Below are 21,856 nucleotides of genomic sequence, written 5' to 3'. Positions count from 1 at the left end.
GCCATACCTGCCTCCCCACTCCTGAGAACCAACCATTAGACACACCAGCCAAGCTATTTTCACCCCACCTGCCTTTACTCTGAGGCTTCCTCACTATGCGATGATTTACCCCATGGCCTGCTCATTCCCCCTCGTCTTTCAAGGCCCAATTCCAGCATCATGATTCCAGGGATCCTCTTCCAGCCCCGACATGGAAGTGACTGTTCCTGACTCAGTTTCCCTCTCCACTCCCACAACGGACTTCCCTCACATCACCCAGAACTCTCTAAAGCATGACCACTTATATGTGCGACTCCTTTGTCTCAGCGGTAAGCTCCCTGTGGGCAGGACCATGTCTCTGAGCCCAGAGCTCAGCCCAAGACCTGGTGCTGAGCAGGTTACATATGGATGAATGGAACCACACATCTGCCTGAGGCAGCTGGAGGCTAACTAGGGTAACGAAATTCCTCTCCATCTATGGTTCTGTGAAACGAGTTCTCTGCTTCCAAAACACTGCAAGGCAGGTACAGGATAGACATTCAAAAACTGAGAAAATAGAGGGAATAAAGAGCTCACTGGTCTAAACTGGAAGCTGAGAAGCTCCCAGGGTGGCAGACCTGGTCTGCCCACGGCCACAGGCTATACCCAGAGCCATGAGGCCTAACTGAGGTCCTGTCCAGTCCTGAGGTTTTTGTCCTCACAGGGAAGAACCTGATGGTGCAGAAAAGAAGCACACCTGAACACAGAGCAATGGCAGGGCCCACAGGCACCTACTTTGTATCAGGACCAAAAGACAAGGCCATAGACATTAACTTTCACAGAGATAGAGGAGCCAGATAGAAAGAGGCATCTAGTCACTACAAAGGGGAGTCAGCAGGGCGGAGGGACCAGGTTGCTGAGAAAGCTGCTGTCAGAATTGCTGAATGCCTTTAGTGAATATCCGAGCCTAATGAAAGTGAAGAGGTGGAGTCTTAATTTCTTTTGTTAGTGAATAGAAGCTGAGTAGCCCAAGAAAAACTAACTGCACAGGAGGAAAGAATGCCAATGGAGGTGAACAAGCCCGCTTAACTTGTCCCCATCTAATCACGGTATCAGTGACTCCTAATAACGAATGCTTGTTTAAAGCTTTCGGCTTCAAAAATATTTTTCCTTCACATACAAGGCCTCTCATTCCTGCCTTAACATCCTAGATCAGGGTGTTCTGAATTGTCAGCCAGTTAAGCTGAGACAAGTGGGAGCCAAAATCAGTCAGAATTAAAGAAAGGCCCTTAGCCTAGGTGCAGGTGGCAGCAGGGGACAAATGCAATATTTCTTGCTTAGCATCTTTCTTCCGCTGTACCAGGATAGTGAGTCGTATGCACTGAGCATTCCCAGCCACTCTCTGTTGGGCAAGGTCCAAAAGATCCCTAAGAACATTGGTGTGGGAGCCCAGTTCTACCGAACCCACTGGAAGGAGGCCTTTTGCTTCCTGGCCCTTCCATTAAAACCCAGCCCAGCTCCTGTCACATGTCATTGATCTTCCACCAGCCTCCTCTGGCACAACCAAACCCAGACGCTTCCACTTAAGCACTTACCCAAAACGCTCAGGCCCTTCTCACCGAACCACAGCAAGATCCCAAACAGCTTTTCCATGTAATAACAGCAGGGGACTTGGTCACGGAGCTGAACCCGCCTCTCTGAAGAAGCCCCCTCTCTGAAGAATGCCAGGAATAGTGCCAAGCACTGACAGGTCACTTCCAGGCACCATCTGGCCAGACTTCTACCCAGCTTAGCTGTCCCCTTGACTCAGGAGTAGGAGAGATATCCTGCCTCCTACTTGAAACGGCAAGCTTCTTAAGAAAAACACCACCCCAAAACCATGAGCATGTGACACCGCAAGCCCAGCCCACAAGGAGGAGGGTGGATGGGGTCTGGCCAGAAAATGGGTGTCATGGCTCACACCCAAATAAACTATCACATCTGACCTGGGCCTAAGGAACCCTGAAGAGCTGATGTTAATTTCCCTCAGTGTCTTTGCATAATGTTTTTAAACACTTGCTTCACCTGCTGACTGTTCTCACCTCCCATTTCTGTTCTTACATTCTGCCCCCAAGTTGGTCCTTTTCCCTAATTCAGGGATTTATTGTAGTAAAGAGGCCACAACAATCTCAGTGACCCAGGCCATGGGCCTTAACCCAGGCCTGCCAAAGAATGTTTGGACAGATCTCAAAAGACAAGAGATGCACATATTTCAGCAAGGAGAGGGATTGGGGATGAGGCAAGGATGCAAGAACCTATGCCTTCAGGAAGAGTAAGACAGGGTGCCAGGCAGTGTCCAGGCACAGAGTGTCACAAAGCTCCCCACCCCCGTCAGTTTGCCCCTTAACACTGTGCTTAAGACAAATACATCGGTCACCTATGTCCCGCTTGCTCTCCCACAACACTACCTGGCCCTGCAGACTTGCCCAAAGCACTGAAGAACTGTGCAACAGGGAAGCTGGTTTCCATGTTCAAACCAAACAGAGCTCAAAACACCTGGGGCCCAGAGACTTACTGCTGCCCGCTGCCTGGCATATCTCACCTTTGAGCGGATCCTGCCTGCTGCCAACCCCCTTCGACTCTGTTACAAGATAGTATTTTACTTGAAAAAGGATACACAGAAAACAATTGTCATAAAAATTCATGATCTACAGCCATGCCACCCTGGACAAGCCCAATCCCGTCTGATCTCGGAAGCTAAGCAGGGTCAGGCCTGGTTAGTACTTGGATGGGAGACCACCTAGGAAGACCAGGTGCTATAGGTATAAAAAATAAGGGATTGTAAGCTGACAAGGGCCTTGCAATCTGTGAGGTCAACCAAGGGCTGCCTAAATAAATAAACAAATAAAAATGATTCACAAATATCAATCTATTATTTAGGCTTATCCATTTAACAAATGTTATTTGCCCCCTATTATCTGTAACACTCTGTGCTAGTAGATGCTATGAGTAAAAAAAATGAAAGCTAAAACTAAGTTATTTATCTACCAAGGGCCAAGAATCTTTCATCTCTGAATCATGTCAATTTGAACGTGAAGGTTGCATGTAGAATCGGACCTCTATTTGGGATCCATGAGCTAAAGCCAACAAACTTTGGCATTTGCCAATTTAGACTTCAGAAATTCATGGATTAATGATCTAATTTTAAAGCATTCATGGTATTCCTTTGTGAGAAGAAAAACATCATTTCCCTGAAATTCCTATCATTTCTAAAATTAAGTTCAGATGGTAATTAATTGCTAATGTCATTTCTACAATATCACTAGCTCAATGGGCAAGTAACATGTAAAACAGCACACAGAAGTTTCAAAGACAAGCTGAGTTTTGAAAATTGACCATTTGCTCTTCATTTTATGGATAATAAGGCTCACCTCATTATCCATTCATTCAAGATGATAAACATTCAAGGGGAAGATAGCAGGGGCCAGGCACCACAGAGGCCCTTGGGTTCCCCAGGGAGAAAGACACATGCATGGTAACAACCCAGTACGATGTGCATACCGGGGAGAGGGGAGCTCAGCAGCAAAAGGAAGTGACTGCAGTTTGGGCAATCCTAAGAGGCTTCACGGAGCAAAGGTGATTTTCTCCGGATGGGCAGCAGGCAGAAATGCATTGCAAGAGGAGTAAGAGCATATCCCGAGGTATGAGAAATGTGTGTGTGTACGTGCATGTGCGTGCATGCGTATAGTTCTGTATGGCCAGAGAACTAGGAAAGAATGTCAGCAAATGAGGCCGGGACTAGCTTGTTAAGGGTCCTTTGCCTCCTCTCAACCCTAGAACTTGGCCTTTATTCATCAGGCAATGGAAACCACTGAGAGGAGTTACTTGGAAGCTGCCATTCATCTCCAGCAATAATGTAGAAGGATGCCAGGACCCGAGGGAAGTATCCTCAGAGAAGCTCATGAGGCTCTCAGAAGTCCCCCTACCTCAGTATAACCAGGTGAATGGCAGCTTGTGCCCTCCATCTGCTTACCTCAGGAACCCTGCCACACCCTCCCACACTTCTCTCAGTTTTCCCTTTCACTACCCCCTCACTCTGGACAGGGAGGATGGAGTCTCTCCACTTCAGGCCTTGCCAGCTCAGTGAAAGTCAGCAGTCAGCTTGCGATCATCACCTGAAACTCTGCCTACCTCTCTCCAGTCACCTCCCCAGCTCACACTGAACCTAGTCCCCAGCTTGCTCCACCTCTCTGGTCACAACTTGCTCTGACTCTCCCCCTAACTGGGAAGGCAAGCTCAGGTGTCTTCTTCCTTCTACTCCAGGATGCTGAACACTGCATATAGCTCCAGACACTCTTACATCTAGACCTTTAAGCTCATGTTTTCTTCCTGTGAGACTCTCCTCAGCAAACTACTGGGCATCTTTCCTCTGAGAGAAATGGAATCCCCCAATTCCCTTTCTACCCCAAACTTCCCCTCTGCCTCTGATCCCCTAATGTCTCATCACTGAGGTCCAACCTCTCAATTATTGCTTCTCTAGACTGAATCTGCATCTCTTCCCGTCTCCTGCACCTTCCTCTCAATTCACAAATACTAAAGCCTCAGTTATCCTAAAACTTTTCCTTTGGCCCTACATCCCTAGCTACCATTTCATGTTTCTCCTCTATTTTGTTGCCAAAGTACTCACCTCCCATTATCTCCGACACCTTGTGCAATGAGATTTCCATCTACAGGCACTGATGCTGCTCTCTTATCTACTGAGCTACTTCAATTCTTATTCTTTGAGTCAGTCTAGGGTGTGGTTAAAGTACAAGGTGGAGGGTCAGCCTGCCTAGGTTAGAACCCTGTTTCTGACATCTCTTGCTATGTGTCCTAGAACAAGACACTTACCTTCTGTGCCTCAGCTATCTTAAGATGAGAAGAATAAAAGTACCTACCCCAAAGGTGGTTGTGAAGGTTAAATGAGTTAATACGGGGACAGCACTGAGACCAGCGATCAGTCAGTGTGGGCTGAGGCTGCTTTCCTAGGCATCTCATCAGTGCTAAAACCCTTGAGATAGTCTTCTCCTTGGGCGCTTGAGATAAAGCACTCTCTGGGTTCTTCCAGATCCTCTTTCTTTATTAAATGCCTTATCTCAGCTTCTACTCCATGCCCCAGGGTAGATTCTGTGCTTCGTCTCTTTTTTCATTCTATAGTCTCTCCCTGGACAATCCATATTTCATCACCATGTTCATGACTCAAAACTAGACTGCTTTTGTGAGCTCTAGACCAAAATATCCAAATACTCATCAGCTTACTGGCTATTTCCTAGCAGCCTCTGAGATTCAACATTCTCAGAAACTCTCAGCATGGTCCTGGCCTCACTTGGTAGACTTCTTGAATTGTATACCACGCATCCCTTGTGATCTCTCCCTGATCCTTCCCTGATCTTCAAACTGTGGACGCATCCCTGTGGATGGTTCCCTGCAAGGACACTATTCTCCATCTCACCCTTTCCATTCCAGCTGCCCAGCCTGTCCTTGGGTATTCAGAACCTAAGCCCTGAGAGCCTCCTCTCATCTGAGCAATACCTGCCACCCACAGCAGTCCAAACTCATGATCTGGCATCCAAGGCATCTCTTAGTCCTGCACTCATGATGGTAATAATCATAGCTGCCACTTATTAAGCACTTGCTCTGCACTGAGAGTTTATATGTACCTTGTACCTGAACACGCATAACTGTTATCATCCAAATTTTACAGACAAGAAAACTGAAGCTTAGAGGAGTTAAGTGACTTGGTCAAATCATACATCCAGGAGGCAGTAGAGATGAGATTTGAGCCCAAGCTGTCTGACTCCAAGGTTATGTTTTTAACCACAATGCAGCACTTCCTTACCGAGCCTGGCTACCTACAACCAGACTCTTCTGTGTTCCTGACACCCCAGCCACAGGAACATAATCTCACTCTGCTGTGCCCCCTCAAGCTAAAGGTCCCTCCTCCAGTTTCTGTGGATCAAGGCCTAGATTTTTTCAAGGCTTAGACAATTTTCTTTCCTTTATGATATCTCCACCACCACCTGCCCAAGAGGATTTCTACTAAGACCCACAACATGTGCTTCATTTAATTTGTTGCATGGTACAACGGGGATATCCAATGGGAGGACACTGACATTATCTCTTTCCAGGACCTCCTCAACTGGGGACAGCTAAGTATCCCATTGGCGAGAATGAGAGAAGGAACTGAACATGTGCAGCCCAGCCCCATTCTTGTCTCTCTCTCCAGAGCCTCCTTGCCAGAGGGAAATGGCCTGCCTCAGGAGGAGGTCCCTGATGGAGGTGGGTATGCTAACTCAGCAAAGGGATGCACTGGGAACCCTACTGACCACATTCTCTAATCACCTTTATTAGCCTTAGGACAGATATGTTGGTCTCTACCTGTCTCTGAGTTTTATTTTTCAATCGGTGCCAAATACAAAGGGCATTAAAGTGTATAATTACTACATTCCCCACGAATCTGTGTCACTCTCAGTGAAGGATATAATGACAGTTATCACAGAAAAACTGGTCAGTGTTTTTCTCTGTGTGGCACACTGATGACCAATAAGCAATCACTAGGGGTCGAGTACTGATTACTAGCAAGGAGGCCCCAGAGCATCCTGGGTAATAGCCCTACCATCCACACAGTACCCTCTGTCTGGGAGCCTGGCTCCCCAGCAACCTGCACATGACCCTGTAATTCACTTTCCCAGGTAGGGTAATGTCAGGAAGGCAATCTGGGGAGACAGGAGTTTCTGTTGTGGCCAGTGGACAAATCCTGCCAAAGTGAATTAGCACATTGGTGTCTGGTTTATAGGCAAGTTTTGTCAGTTTGCTCAGCACGAAATCAGGTTCCCAGGCCATAAACACCCTTCAGTGAATGGATAAGGATGTCTGACCCTGCGAACCACCTTCCCACTCAGTCCTTATGCCAAGTCTCTGTCCTGTTCACATTCTACCTACCCCGCGGCACACAGAAACTTACCCTTGCTGACAGGAATCTGCTGTCAGTGTGTGTCCTCAGTTCCTTCAAAGAAAGAACCTACACCCTCCAAAGAAAACTACCCTAATCCACCTTTCTATAGCAGAGAACATATGCGCGCACACACGCATGCGTGCGCTCACACACACCCCTCTCTCCAGGGAGGAACAAATGGACATTAAGCCATTTCACTGTCTCAACCTGAAGACAGATTTAGATAAATGCTTCAAATACAATCTCAACTTAAATACTTACAAAAAGTTTCATCTTAAAAACCACTACCAAGCTGAGTGATGGGTAAGGCGATTCATTACACCAGGGGTCTTCAAACCCCAGGCCATAGACCAGTACTGGTCCGTGGCCTGTTAGAAACTAGGCTGCACAGCAGGAAGTGAATAGCAGGCTAGCAAGTGAGTCTTCATCTGTACTTGCAGCTGCTCCCCAGCACTAGCATCGCCGCCTCAGCTCCACCTCAGATCATCAGGCATTAGATTCTTATAGGAGCACTGGTCCCTGGTGCCAGGAAGGTTGGGGACCACTGCATTATACCATTCCTTTTATTTTTGTGCATGCTTGAATAATTTTATATGCAAAATTTAAAAAAAAAAACAACAAACACCACTTAGGGAGCTGGGCTTTTTCAGAGAGAAGCACAGGATCCCACCATATCTTGCTAGAGATGAGTAGAACTGAGATTTGAACCTAAATCCCTGATGTCTCATATGGTGTTCTTTCTAAAGTTCCATTCAGACTCCTGGAAAGTCCTAACATCTAACCAAATTCTCATCTCACCATCATTCGAACCCTCATCGTCTCTTACCTGGATGCCAACACTGCCTCCTCTTGGCTTCATATTTCTAGCTGACTCTTCTTCAATCCATCTTTCCCAGTAGATACAGTATTTATTCATAAAGCTCAGACATTTTCACCTGCTCCCAAACTTTTCATGGTTCCCCACTGTTTCAGGAGCAAAGCTGCATTCTATAGGTTGGCCATCAAACTTCTCCAATAAGATCCACCCTCCCAGCTGCACTTCTCACCATGACCAAGTGCAGCCATGTCCTACTCTTAACTTCGGAGATTCCTATGTTGTCTTTATTTTCTATGTTTGAGATGCTTTCTCCATTTATACTTTTAGGTACCACCTATTCGAAGGCTTTATCCAAATGCGCCAATCCCAGGAAGCCTTTCCTAACACCATTACTCCCAGTGCCTGAAGGTGCTAGATGCCTCCACTTTGCTCCTGCCATACTTGGTACCCGCCTTTATCATCTCACTTACCGCCCTATTTATGCAATTCCTCACTGTCTGTCTCCCCTTTAAATTAAAAGATGCTTGAGAGCAATGAGTATGGCTATTCACCTTTCTATCCTCACAGCCCAGCAATGAACCTGACATAGGTGGACACTCGGAAAATGTTGGCTGACACAAAATGTTAAGGTATGTCATCAGCTTTCTGAAATAAGGGTAGAGAGTTGTCCACAGCAGCCTCTCCCATCTCACTTCCTCCATACCTGAGGCCCCTCTCTTTGTAGCTTGATATTCAGAGGCGAAGGCAGCTCAACCATAAAGGAAAGTTGGTCATGCCTGGGCCTGGCATGAACAAGAGACATAATAGATGAATGTAATTACACTCCCAAAGGACCAAAGAGAGAAGAGAATGTAACTTCCTTAACAGATGATAAAACCAGGCATTTATCATTCTATTATTTTAAAATGCTAAGCAACAAGGGGAGGAAAAAAACAGACCTGAATTGGCAAGTTTTCTCTATCATCTAGAGTGTGCAGGGGCTTTCTGCATAACCTGAGCCTGCAGCCAGCTGCCTCCTACAAGCTCCCAGCTGCCTGGGGAGGAGCACAGGCCCCAGAATTTGGCAGGCTCTAGGCAAATACTAATTGAATTAATCAAAATGTATTCTGTAATTTGAATCTTCATTTCAACATTTGTTAAACACTTTAATTTTGATCAAGCAATAATTTTCCTTTTGCACTAAAAAAAAAGTTTAAACGAGTAGAAGACCAAAGAATTTCCTTAAAGACAGGCTGTGTGCACTGGGAACGACAGCCTGGCTTCCGCCTCAGTTAAAGGAGAAGAGGGCTTCCTCTGCAGGCCTGGGCTAGATGCTGTCAGCAGGGCTAGATGTTGTCAGCAGCCCTGTCTTCACTGGAGGGCTGAGGGCCACATGGGAGCCAGATGAAGACCCCGCACAGAACCAACTGCTGCCAGAGAGCCAGACCACAAGGGAATAGTTCAGCATGGTCTTTCCTGGGCTGAGCCTTTGAACAAGGCCAATCAAGCTTCCTGTACTGGCTGGGCTGGGTCCCCCTTCTTCTCCTGGTCCCTCGGCAGGCTTAGCAGTGAGTGCCTCTCATCCCTCACCATGACACTGAGCCTTGCCCAATGAGGATTTTGGAAATATCCTGTTATGGGATAAATTATGTTCCTGTTCCCCAAATTCATAGGTTGAAGGCCTAACCCTCAATACCTCTGAATATGGCTATATTAAGAAATAAAATCTTTAAAGAGGTAATTAAGTTTAAATGATGTCATTATGACTGGAATCCTAGTAAGGACACAGATGGGTACAGAAGGAAGATCATGTGAAGACACAAGGAGTAGATGGCCATCCATAAGCCAAGGAGAGGGGCCTCAGAAAAAAACAACCCTGCCAACAGCTTAATCTTGGCTTTCTAGCCTCCAGAACTGAGAGAAAAATTTCTGCTGTTTAATCCACCATCTGTGGTACTTTGCTATGGCAGCCCCAGCAAACTAACACATGCCCATCTGATCTTAGACACACGGCTGGGCAAGACTATCGGAAAAAGGCAGAACTCTTCTCCAGAGACAGGGCTCTGCTCTCAGCCACTGGTGTCCCTTCCCTCTCAGCCTAAGGGAGACTTGGCTTCTTATCCTCGAACCCTAAACAACACCCAGGAAGGACAGTCTCTAGAAAGCATTTATTTTCTTTGTATTTCAGCTCTGAGGCAATCTCACCTGGGGACCAAGACCATTTAGAGGGGCCAGACTTTGGCAAGGGACTAGGAGGAGACCCCAAGACCCCTAAGCCTGACCAATTCTACCAAGCTGCATTCAAGGAGCCAAGAGCCCTGGGCCCAGCCCCCTTTGCTTTAGCCAAGTCAACCACCTCAGGGTATGCTGTGAGGGGGTGGGGGTGGGGGCAGGGGCAGGGGCAGGGCTGGGCACCTAACCTCAGTTCATCAGTCATGAGACACTTACTACTGGGATCACTTCCCGCCCCTAAGAGCACTTAGGCCAGAGAGTGGTTCAGGGACTTTCCCGGGAAAAGTGATCCAGGAATCCCCCATTCCTACATAGACCCTGCTGCTCAAAGACTACACTAGGTCTCCCCTCCCTGGGGGCCAAAGAGGTCTTACTCCTGGGAGTCTGTCAGCCTGACCCCAGGGGAGTGAGAGCATTTGCAAAATCTCCTGGAGTCTTGCTCTCCTTTCTCACCTCTTCATGTCTATAAAGCTGGGTCATTATCTTCTAGAAAATACCACAATAGTTCCTCAGACTCATAGTGAAAGTGGAGAAGTCTGTGATTCAAAAGGGCCACAGAAGAGAGAAGAGGAAGGCAGGACCAACGCCCAGCCCAGTCCAGGCCTTCTTCTCCCTGAAGGAGAGGAGCAGGAGGCAGTAGAAAGAGTCCAAGTTTTGAAGTTAGACCAACCTGGGTTTAAATCCTGGTTCTGATACTTAGAGCTGGGTTCGTTTTTGACTCTGGGTAATATATATTAACCCCTCAGGTTACTATGTTATGGAGATAAGAATACCTGCCTCATCACTGGGCTGGAAAGGGGGTCAGGAGAGAGGATGGAGTAAATAACACGCTCAGTGCCTGGTACATATGCTACACCTGGCCTCTCTGCACTATTCCAGAACATGGATTTAGCCAAGACTCCTTATGAGATCAGAGGGGAAAAAAATATGTGACTTTGAGAAATTGCCAAATCTCTTGGAGCTGGCCCCCTCTCTTGGAGGCAGACCCTGGGGGAACAAACACAGTGCACAAGCCCCAGTTTTCTGTCTCTCTCTAGTGGTGTCTGAGAGGAAGGCCGGGCCATCAGGCTCTTACAGCTCCTTGGCGCTTTCCTTAGTTATTCCACAAGGCTCACCAGGCGCCCGGCTGAGGGAAGGCACCTGACAGAGAAATCATAGCTGGGGAGATGGATTTGGGAGACCCCAAATATGGAGGTTGTAGCTGAAGCTGGGTTCTAGGGGCTGGGGAGGGCAAGGGCCAGATATTGACCACAGTTATGAAAGGCTTCATCAGCCTGGGAGTAGGAGGTCTCTGGCCCTTGTATTGGAAGAGTCCAATAAACTCAGAGGTGTGCTTGAGAGACAATGACCAAGCTGTAGTAGTGTCCCAGAGAGGCCCCACGATTGCTCCCAGTGGACATCACACTCTTATAAAATGCCTAGAGCCAAACAGGCAAGCACTCCTGGAGTCACTCAAAAAGGTTTCCACACACGGTATGTAACAGTGATGCAACGAGATGCATGTCTAATGTAGCCTGCAGGATCCTCCCCATGAATTTACTAGTTTATTTAAAATTCTCTTTCAAATATAAGTAATCGTGACAATTGAGGGCTGGATTTGAGACATTGGAGTAGCTGTTAAGTTTTCAAAGTGCTCGTGATTAGTAGGAAGGACATGGAGGCAGCACTTTGTCCCACCTGAAATCCCCTGTTAACACGAGAGATCCTGAGTCACTGCAGCCCAGATACTACCCTATCTAGTCCCCCAACCCTTAACTTCCCTAGGGTTCTTCTTGAGCTTTGTCTCTGGACTGAGGGAAACTTTCCCATTAGGAAGCCTACAGGACCCCAGGTCCACCCTGAGGAAAGAAGCTGGGTGTGACCGCCAAGGGCTAGCTCTGGGTTCTGAGCTCTAGGAGGGAGGCCAGGCTGGACAGAGGACGAGCCCAGGGCAGACCTATTCAGCAATAAGGACTGGCTGACTCTCAGGACACAGATTAAAAAAATAAGAAGAAGAAAAAAAAATAACCCACTTCAGCAGGCAGCCACTTCCAGCACCCACCTGCTTGGCGACTGAACATGTTACTGCGGAAACAATGCTCTCCTTTCACGCAGGTATCCCAGCGCCCACTCCACACTTCTGCACGGGCGGGCTCCCAGCAAACGCTTATGGGCCCCTGCTCTCCACCCCCACTGCCCCACCCTTCCCACCCACTCCAGAGCACCAGCTTCCTTACTATCCCTCTACAGCTGACACCTGGAGTCCCCAGCAGGTGAAGTGCATTGTAAGTAACTTGTTACTAATGATAAAGTGGCTAAAGTCAAGGATCTTTCTGTATAAACTAGAGAAGACTCTGGATTTTCGTGCTCCATTCTAATATACTTTCTTGAATAGGAGAGAAAATAGATGAATTCGGCCAGGAAATCAGCAATTGCCTGTAGTGGTTAGGGAGTAACAGTTTCTATGACACTATGGACAACAATCCAACTCCCTATTATGGTCGAGATTTACTTCCTAAATACTTACACATATTTATTTGGGCCAGGTGTGCATCTTAACAGTCTGGCCATGGTCACCAAATGCTTCTCAGAGGTTAATATCTGACACGTGCACTCTGACCATCTTCCTGCCTCAGCACGAAGAACTGATGTTAACAGTAAACTTCAGACTGAATAATCTGGACTCTGAGCACGGTGACAAGAGAGGGTGAAAAGAACATGGGTTTGGGGATAGGGTAGACTTTGCAAAAATCTTACTTCAGCCAGTCACCAAATAAGGAACTGTGGGAAAGTCACTTATCCTGAGTCGGTTTCCTCCTTAGTTAAAGCCCTGAAAGGCTCTTGTGAGATATAAGTGAGCACAGATGAATCTGTGCTTGACGCCCGCTGCACGGTGGGTGCTTAACAGATAACTCCAATCCCTGGTTCCCTATTTAACCTCACTTATTCCTCAGTTCCGGCCAAACCAAACCACTGGCTGTTTTCCACATACACCCCATAATTTACCATCCCCGGGCCTTTCTTTGCACATTGCTATGCCCCCTGCTAGACATGCCCTTCACCCTCACAGAAAGGGGTGTCTCTGGTCCCTGTCTTTTCTTCCAGACACAGCAAGCCAGGTGCCCCGACCTGTCCTTTCTCTGAATGTTCACTGTGTTTTTTCTGTGGTTATTACTGCATCTTTTCACTAAGGGGTATATTCCTTAAATTCCATCCATGTATGGGGACATGTTCTAGTCATCTCTTGTTCCCACCATCACAGTTCTCATCACAGAGAATGGTCAAAAATCATTTGGTGACTGAAATAATAAATGAGGTCACAAGTCTATTGACTCTAGAGTATTTAATATGCTCTACTGCTGCTCCTAAAAGGATGAGCACCTCCCTAGACCCAGTGGGCCAATTCTGACTTTGGGGTTTCCATAACCTCCCTTCTTACCACTTTACCAGGTTCCCTTCTCTGCCACCCAGGCCAGGATAGCGTGCCCCTCAGCCATCCACGTTGCTTAACCACAGCTCTCTCCATTCTCCCTCAACACACCCCACCCAAAACCTCAGCCTATTTGAATAAGGCCTTGCTGCCCACAGCCCTTCCCCACCTCCCTCTTGGGGCTGGAAGCTTGCTCTGTGGCCCAGGCTACAGACAGTCAGAATTCCCAGTGTCATGGATGCTGGGAGCTCGGTGCCTTAGATCACATGCCGCTGGTTCTCCAGGTACCAGGACGCTTTGTTCTCAAAATCTTCAAGGGGTGGCCCATGAGTCTGTAAGAGCCTTGATGCCCCAGTCACGTGGTTGGGCCAAGGGAGGCATTAGTGGAGAACACACACAGTACAATCACGTCTTCGGGATCATGGCCTCAGTTTCAGCCCACGAAGGCATTTATTTCCTCAGAGCTTTTCCTCCTTCCCAGCTCCAGGTACTGAGTGGGCCTTCGGCCTGCGACTTGGGACAGAGAAGCTTCTGCATAGCTTTATGGCTGCCTTTCCACAGCCTCTCATCCTCATTCCACCCTACATTTGCTGTAAGCCATCTCTGGTCAGAAGTCACCAATTATCCCCCTAAATCCTGCAGCACTTTTAGTTAAACCTATAACCTTTTAGTTAACCCTGCCTCCTGTTATTTCACAGACTTCTCTCTAGTCAACACCACTTGGACAATACCCTTTTCAGGTCATCTTTAATTCATGCTCTAAGACAGTTGCTTAACCCCAAAGGTGAGCTTAGCTTCAGTTATATGGAATTTCTTATATCATGTCAAACCAAAATCTACCTCCTCTTAATTCTCTCTATTGTCACTATCCCGGACCTTTAACTCTGCCCTCTGAGCAACAAAGAACATGGCAGCTCCCTCACCTACCTGAAAATTGCAATCACGGCCTGGTGTCTTCCTGTCTGTCCTCAGGTCTTTCCAAAGCTTACAGGGCAGGGACTCCAGCTGTGCAGCATGTAGGGTCTCTCCTCTACCTGCTCCCAAAGTGCGCTGCCCAGGTTACCACCTCTAGGAGTGGCCAGCTTCGGCCAGTTCAGGTAAAAGTGGGATGATCCAACAGTAAGATCTAAACCCAGGACTTATAGTAATGCCACCAGGCTAAGCCAATTTATGTGGGCTTGTCGCATGGTGAGGTAGGACACACACACTGATTGATTTTGGTATATGTGCTGCTGAAGCGAGCACAACACACAGATTGATTTTGGAACCTAAAGGCAGGACTTTGCACTAACCCCTGCCACGTCTCGGCAAGCTGCTTTGGGCTCTATGCTTTCTGTTTGCTGCCCTCGTCCTGCTCCCCACCCTGCCACACACTTCTGTCTCCTGGACCACCTGCTGGCCTCCGCCATGGCTTGCTTTCCTTTCTGTGTCACACCTGGAGACACAGGGAATGCTACTTTCCCCTGAAATTTCAGAATTGGCTTATATCTGGATGATATAAATCACTCATCTTGACAAAGCATTTTTCCCAGGCTTCCTGAGAAGAGGATGATAATGATAATGATATCATTTATTGACTACTTATGATGTGCCAAGCACTGTAGCCAACATTGTCTGTGCATGATCTCATTTAATCTTCACAATAACCAAACGAAATAGGCCTGTTTCCATTTGATGAATGAGGAACTTAAGGCTCAGAGAGGTAGAGACTTGCTCAAAGTAGCAACAGCAAATCTGTATAGAGCTGGATTTAAATGGATGACTGTCTGATTCAAAATCCACATTCTAGAGCTACCAGAGTCCTCGGCGATTAGGGAGGCCAAATCCTCAAGGCAAAGGAAACCTGCCACCTGCTATGCTAAAATGGGGGCAGTGGGGTGGGTGGTAGGAGTCAGTTTCCTCATCTCCAGAAGCAGAACAATAATCCCAGCCTGAGACACTGTGCAGCTCCAACAAGCCAGCACAGCAAAAACTGAGATGCACACCCAGGGTAGTTGCTGTTACCAGATGAGCAGCCTTGCACCGAGGAACCAGTGTCCTCACTGGTTGCAGGAAGAGCTTATATAACATTTTCATAACATCTAGTCAAGGTCAGGTGTCGGAGCTAAGAACTATTCCTTTGCTTTAGCAAAATGCTGAATTAGAAGAACCCTTCCAACCCAAATTCAAGTTCTAACTTTTCCCCTTCCACTATTGCAATCCACTCTCCCCAGTTCCCTCTCCCTTTACCTGTCCTGGTTCCTTATTGACTTTGGAGTTTGGTACCACACGTCCCAGTGTGCCTGGGACAGTCCTGTCCTCCCAGGAGCACATCCATATGTTCACCTCCTTCACTCTCAATAGATTAAATCTAATATTCTGGAATATTACGGTGATACTCACCTTATTGTGGCGGTCTGGAAGTGAACCCACAGTGTTGCTTTAAAAAAAAAAAATCACTTTACTTCTGCGGCACCTGTTTCTCTCTCATAAAATGGGAAAAACATGACCCACCTCATGAGACAAGCCCTTTGTCAAACCCACCAAAGCCCAAGTTCCACTTTGTCCTTCTCTCTGGAGGTAGCTTTCTGTGGGACCTTGTCGACACCTGTTATCTCCATGAAGCGGTCCAACACGGAGCTAGGAGCTAGCTATTCATCGGAAAATCTCTTTGATTCAGGGGAAACCAGGCCTTGTGCTGGAGTAAGGAAACTTGCCCCTGAAGAGAGAGGAGTTGCCATGTATGCATGCAGGGAACCAAAGTAACCAATCTTTGGTCTTCCTAGCCTGAGCTGTGGCTCTGCCCTTCTCTGTTCCCTTAATCCCTACAACAAGCCTCTTGATCCCCATACCTCTTTCTCTATGTCTGTGTGTGTGTGTCTGTCTGTCTGTCTGTCTGTCTGTCTCTCTCTCTCTCTCTCTCTCTCTCTCTCTCTCACACACACACACACACACACACACACACACACACAGATTGTCAACCCAGCAGGGCTTTCTGGGCTTTTCTGTTATAAGCAGATAGAAGTTTGCTAAGACTTCTTAGGACACCGCAGTGTAGTCACAGGAGTGGACCTCCGGGTCAGAGAGGCCCAGCTACATCTGCCTGGTACATTCCATCCATGCCTACAAATCACTGTGGATTTATGTCCGCATCCAGAGTCAGAGCAAAGGTTCTGACTATGCCACTAAAACACACTCCCAGTGCCTGCTGGTCACTGGGAGTGTGTTTTAGTGGCATAGTCAGAACCTTTGCTCTGACTCTGGATGCGGACATAAACACACTCCCAGTGACCAGCAGGCACTGGGATTCCTTAAGCGGTACAGCAACCCTGAGATTTGATCACCTTCTTCCCAATGCTTGTTCTCAACTGGGAGGAAACAGATACAGACATGCCTCAGAGATACTGTGGGTTCAGTTCCAGACCACCACAATAAGGTGTCACAGTAAAGCTAATTGCAACCTTTTTGCTGGTGGAGGGTCTGCCTTCAAAAACACAATAAAGTGCAATAAAGTGAAACACAATAAAACAAAGTAAGCCCCAATACCAAAGCAGAGCCACCGAGGAATGTCATAGCAGGCCAGGGCAGAGGCCATGATTCAATCTATTCCTCATCACTTCACCTGAGTTAACAATCTCTTCCTGGAGATTTGTTAGCAGGCCCTCCACAGCTCATCTCTGCATAAGTCGTTTCTGAGACATGAACGACCCAAGTCTCAAGTCTGCAGTTTATGGTTGTCCTCTATACTTTACCATGGGTGAGCAGGCTCAGGTATACATTCTGGTATCAGTGTGGAAAAAAAAAAAAGAGAGAGAGAGAGAAGAGAAAGAGAGGCTGGAGTGGGGTAGGGGGAGGGATACGGTGGAGAGAAAATGTTAAGAAGGAAGGGATGGAGGAGGGAAGAAAGACTCAAAACAAGACAAGGTAGGAACTTGCCAGACCCAGCTACCCAGCTCAAAAGAGCCAAGAGCCTTGACAAGTTTTCCTCTTCCTCAAAATCAAATCCCAGCATTCGTTGTATCTCTGTTTTTATTTGGCAATTACCATAGGCCAGGCAATAATCTAAATGCTTTACATGCATTAACCCAGCTCTGCCTTACAAACAGAGGTGACCTCTGTGCCACGGCAAAGGCAGGCCTCACCCTGGGGGGCTGGAGGCAGAGGAATCTGGCTGGGCCGAGAGGTGTGGAGGGGAGGGATAATGAAGGGAAAAAATCCAGCCTCAGGGCCACTAAGGCTCTAGGCAGCTGTGTAAATTCTAGATAAGGTCCTCTTTCCTCATCCTACAGCTTTGGCCCTCCCCCAACCATTTGGATCCCTGACACTGGCCCCTGCTCAGAGGAGGTCCTCAGGGTGGTTGCCCTCCACCACTCCACTTCAACACTACACAGGCAACTTCTCATGACTGGCTGAATGTGTCCTTAAACTTTGTCCAGACCAAAAAAGAGGTGTTTTAGTTTTTAATGCATCTTTCCATGGAACCGATATTGATTGGTGGTTGCAAGTCCCAGAAAAACCATTTAATACACGTGTATTCACACTGAGCACTATCAAGTATGACTGTGGATACCATAAAAGCTCTCCACACTTCCCATCAGCCCACAGACAGCTAGGCCACAGGACAGAAAGGACTCACAAGCCTTCACACCCCACTGTCATTGGCTGCCAACAGACACTTCCCCTCTGAGTTTGTGACCTATAAGACTCCAGCCTTAGCCATTCTGCTGGCTGAATTCACCCCAAACTTGGTCTCTTTCCCATTTTTCATTGCCTACTGGAATCTCCACCTGGACCTCCTGGTGGCTCCTCTCAGGCCAAACCTACTGTTCTCCAAAGGACAAAATTCCAAGCCAAAGGCCCAGGAGGTCTGGTTTCTATGACCAGCAGTTGGGTGCCCCTGGGTAGCTTTCTTTGGGCTTCACCATTCTCAAGCATAAAAATGTAAGGGACAGGCAAGAAACTATCCAAGGCTCCCTCCTGATTCCAAAAGGAATCACCCACCCTCACTTCCCTTCCCCCTTCCAAGAAGCTCTCCATGCTCTCATGCTGCTAACAATTGCCTTATTCTTCTCCCAGCAAACGAGCACAAAATGTCAGTGTCTAATTTGACTCTTTTCTTTCTCCCTCAAATCCAATCAGTTACCAAATCCTGCAGGATTTCTTGTCAAGCTCACTCACCTGTTTCCTCTCTCCATCCCTATTGCCATTGCCTTAATTTAGGTCCTAACTTACCTCCGTGGGTTAGTCCAACAGCATATTCTCAAAAGAAGTTCCTCTCCCTCCCTCCAACTTGCCCTTCCTAGCCCTGAAGCTTTCTTAAAGCACAGCTTTCACCATGTCATTTTTCATACTCAAAGACTTTTCATGGAATAAAATTTAAAGTCTTCAGTTTTGACTTTCAAGGACTTCCACAGTCTTTCCCAGGCCTAAGACTCCAGCCTCACCCTCCCCACCCCACCCTACCCTATGACTCTAGCTATGTGGGCCACTCCTAATAGGGCTTGTCCCAGTCTTTCAGGTTCTGCTCTTGTTCCTTCTCTTGTCTCCTGCGCAAAATACCCTGCCCATTTCCCCCTTTACTGAGGCAAACATCGCAGAAACAGCTAGCTTGTCTCTTGCCTGCCACAAACTCTTCCTGAATATCTGCCACATGTAGGCCACACACAAGGGCTGATGCAGCCCTAGGGCAGCTCAGAATTTGCAGACCGTGTGGACAGAGACATGCAAATAATGTGCCTAAGTACCACAGCAGAATTCTGTATTCAGTGTTATACATATATATTAGAGAGAAGAGTAAATATGTCTTAGGGTAGTGGGAGGTGCTTCAAGAGTTTGATTTGCATCCCGAGGTATTAATAGTTCATTCACCTCACAGAGCAGACAAAAGGGCTTTCCAAGAAGAGGAAATAGTATATGCAAAGGCAGAGAGGCACAAAGGATAGAAATTGTTGAGCTACTCAGTTTGGGGAACAGTGGAGATGCAGCTGGCAAGCTAAACTGCCACCCTCGGCAGAGCCTTGAATGCCATACAAAGATGTTATAATTTATCCTTTTAGTGAGGCAATCCTATCCCATCTGCGTCTAGACTTTCCATCTACAGATATATTACAGAGGTCAAGACTACTATACAATGTGGAACATGGTGATTAAAAGCACTGTGCACAATAAATGCTCAGTTCTCAATGTGTATACTGTGTATGTGACAGAGAGAAGCACATGAAAATAAGAATTACCAAGGAGCGCCAAAGTAAGAATTACCTAGAAGCACTGAAAAGAAATTATAAATTTCCTGAAGACAGGCCCCTGAAACTCAAAAGGCCTTGAGGTGATCTGGGTCTAAAGCTGAACAGACGCTCTAGAATAGCTCCCAGATTATTTACCTGGTGCATGAGCATTAAGAATGGAACTCCTGAAGATCCTCAAGGACAACAAGACCTGGCTTTCAGAGTCTTTGAAGGATAAACCCTACCTTTCTGAGACTACCTGTGGATTCTGTGAAATCTGACATTGGGGGCCATCAAAGTGGAACTATTCTAAGGAAGGAGGGAATGAGGAAGCAGGAAAAACAGTGACTCGGGAAAACACAAAGCTGCCAAGAATTTCAGCCTAGTCGTGCCCACACCAAGTGTGACAGTATCACATCTTTTCCCCGCAAATGTCACCTCTTGAATGGGGGTGCAGTCTGGGAACTTAATAAATGCTTAAATGCCTCATAAGTTGTGTTCATATTAGCTCTTCCTTCTTGTGTTTTGTAATAGAGGATCCACCATAGGATTTTAAGCAGGGAGCATCATGAACAGATTTGTATTTCAGGGGAAAAAAAAAATTCCAATGGCCAGGTAAAAATAACAACTTCAAATCTTGCCCCAAAAGTTTAAAGCACATGCCATTCCTTATCCAAAGCTGAATTCTCTCAGAATCGCAACTCTCTGCTCACTTACCTTATGCAGTCAATCTAGAGATGGATAACGACTGCCCATTCCCTGGCTCCTGTCCTATAGATTCTCTCTCTCTAGTTTCTCCAGCCTTAATGTCCCACTCTCTCAGTCCCATTGTACGGTCTCAACACTTCTATCCTGATAGATTTTCCAGTGTCTAACTGGGCTCTCTACCTAGAGTCTTTTCTCTAAGGTCACTGCTTTCCACAGCAAGCCCAGAACCCACTACAGCAGTTCCCACCAGCTTTCATTAGAATCACCTGGGGGAACTTGGCAAAAACATCCCAACCCTATTAAATCTGAATAGTTTAAAAACTCCCAGGCAAAAAATAAAAAAAAACAAAAACAAAAAACAAAAAACCTCCCCAGGCGATTCTGAGGCAGAGCCAGGTTTGCAAACTACTGCTCCAAAACCTTGCTATAGATAGTGAAGGGATCCCACTGATCAGGTACATGGTAGAAATACAGAATGTGAGGCCCCACCCCTGACCTAGGGATCAGAATCTGCATTTGAACAAGATCCTCAGGTGATTCTTAAGTTTGTTAAAGGTTTAGAAGCACTGCTCCAAAGTATTACCTGAACTATTCATCCCTCAATATTTACTGGATTTTCTCCACATCAGGCTAGGGTTTGGGAAGTTGGGAGGGTCAAGGGCAAAGGTCCCTAGCTTTAAGCTCACAGAAACATTAATTGGTCCCCTGCTTGAAACCCATTATTGGCTCCCATGCTTTCAGGCAAAGTCCAGACTTCTGCACCTGGCCTTCATGGCCCGCTGAGGTCATGTTTTTCATCCCTGTCACCAACTATACTGCTACCACTCACCATAGGAGCCCACCTGAACGACCTGCCACTTCTCAGGGCAAGCTGGTGCTCTCCTGCTACACAGTTCTCACAGCCCGGGTCACACACTCCCCACCTCCAACTGGAGAAACTCAGGAGAAATGCTTTGAGGTCCATCACACACATGTCACTACCATCTTGAAATTACCTCAAATTTTCCCTATTCAGATAAAAGACAGGAATTCCCACAACTCTTTGCTCTTACCTCCTTCCTGGCATTGACTTCATTCTTAGTTTTAAAGTCAGCACACCTGCTATAGCCACCCCAGTAAAGAAGAGACCGTGAAACTTGTCTCCCTAGTAATAATAAGCTAATAATTGGCACTTCATCAAATCTCAAAATAATTACAACAGCAACAATAATGTGTTAAATAAAATCATGGATGAATGCAGTAAGTGAAAAATTCACCATCTCCCTCATCATCCACTTTAAAGTCATTCAAATATGAATTTAAGCAGAATACAAATGGGCTGCCTCTCAAGCCCAAAGAGAAATACATAAACTTAAATAACATTTTGTTTCCATATACAAATAATCATCAAATACTAAACATGCTAAAGATGAATTATGTTTACAGGCAACTACTATGATTGGGCTTTTAACTACTTTTCTGTAGTTGGGCATCTAACTTCACAAAATGCAACATAAAATTTGGAAACACTTCAGATTTGTATTATAATCAATTAAGGAACTGGGAGAGGAAGGAAAGAAATGAAGACAGAAAGCCGA

The 21,856-nt window shown here is 46.7% G+C and overlaps 1 protein-coding gene and 1 pseudogene across 7 annotated transcripts in view; one reads left to right on the top strand and one right to left on the bottom strand.

Annotated features, from left to right (window-relative positions):
* The window catches only part of PPFIBP2 (PPFIA binding protein 2), a 132,191-nt gene that overhangs the window by 109,393 nt on the left and 942 nt on the right, over positions 1–21,856 (bottom strand). The gene's annotated exons all lie outside the window — the stretch shown is intronic.
* LOC118603204 lies at positions 2,644–2,762 on the top strand (annotated as a pseudogene).

This window comes from Rousettus aegyptiacus, unplaced genomic scaffold (assembly GCF_014176215.1).
Source record: "Rousettus aegyptiacus isolate mRouAeg1 unplaced genomic scaffold, mRouAeg1.p scaffold_m13_p_5, whole genome shotgun sequence".
NCBI classification, from domain to species: Eukaryota; Metazoa; Chordata; class Mammalia; order Chiroptera; family Pteropodidae; genus Rousettus; species Rousettus aegyptiacus.
This window is presented reverse-complemented; position numbering and strand designations above follow the sequence as displayed.